At 38.3% G+C, this 1295-nt stretch overlaps 1 protein-coding gene across 1 annotated transcript in view; it reads right to left on the bottom strand.

Annotated features, from left to right (window-relative positions):
* The window catches only part of LOC101847690 (thioredoxin domain-containing protein 3 homolog), a gene marked incomplete in the record, with an annotated part of 55992 nt that overhangs the window by 15924 nt on the left and 38773 nt on the right, over positions 1–1295 (bottom strand).

Below are 1295 nucleotides of genomic sequence, written 5' to 3'. Positions count from 1 at the left end.
CCCCCCCCCCAACTATGTGGTATTTGAAGCTGTTATGTTGCATTGGAAGTTGTGATTTTTTCACATTTGAAGGTGTGATTTTTTCACATTTGAAGTTTTCCTGTTCACACTTGGACTTTTTATGTTCATATTTGAGATTATTACGTGATATTAGGAGTTGTGGCAAGGTGGCAAATGAAGTTACAGTCTGGCTTTTGAAAACAGTTCCATAAGTGTGCATTTGATAGAAGAGATATTATTGACACATTGTGAACTCAAAATCAAGTGTAAGGTATGGAATGATCATTGTAGTGACAACGTTAAAAACATTGAACAGCGTCATGATTTATCATAGCAAAAGATATTTGACAAAATACAGTCTAGCAGTGATTTAGGATCAAGGTAAAGTGATACAAAGAAAGGGAGATATAAACCACTTGAACACAGAACAAAATCTTTTGAAAGTAACAAAATAAACGTATTTTGAAATGCTCATGGGGCAGGAAAGAAAAAAATGGATTTTCAACTCAGTTGTAATACTGTAATCTCCACTATATAAAATATCCTGATCCTTGTAGATAACAAGCGCCCTTGGCCACCTTTCTGTAAGCCCATGAACGGACACGTCACATCTTTAAGTTTTACTAGAATGTGCATAATATTATATTTTACAGCTTGATCTTCCCTGAACTCTGCATATCGTGTACGTCAGTCTACCAAATGATGAACCAAGCAATAAATAAACAATACTATGAATTAATATTCACGAGCAGTTTGTGATTACTTGAACGGACACCATTCAAGGAGTGACAGTCGACTGATACATCACCGAGGTGGTTTAGTTTTTGTAGAGGTTTTACGGCGCTCGCAACTGCATATGCTCGTATCAGCGCCAAGGGGTGGATGTCAACAGAGAAGTCCAAACAGAGAAATATAGACGTAGGCGTAGGGAGACTTGCAGTCTGGCAATCATTAGGGTTGGTTTTGCACCACAAGCACTGCAGGTGGACACTTCTCGAGAACTTTTTTTTTGGGGAAGGACTTAGGCTAGAAGGTCGTAAAATAGGGACCGGGAGAGTCCATTCCCGAAATTTAAAAAGCTTTATGTTCAAAGACTGCAGTTGGGGGTGAGGGGGCCTGGGTGGACATAGACGGGTTACATATTAATATCTAGGAACAGCAGAGGCTATTTTGAGACCTTCTGATATTTGACCGTGAGTTTTGTAGTAACTAAATAAAAACGTTTGACTTTTTTATGACAAAAGGACATCCTGTGTCGGAACTGGGCACACAATATCATTATTATTTTAATAGTT

Source organism: Aplysia californica, unplaced genomic scaffold (assembly GCF_000002075.1).
Source record: "Aplysia californica isolate F4 #8 unplaced genomic scaffold, AplCal3.0 scaffold00740, whole genome shotgun sequence".
NCBI classification, from domain to species: domain Eukaryota; kingdom Metazoa; phylum Mollusca; class Gastropoda; order Aplysiida; family Aplysiidae; genus Aplysia; species Aplysia californica.
This window is presented reverse-complemented; position numbering and strand designations above follow the sequence as displayed.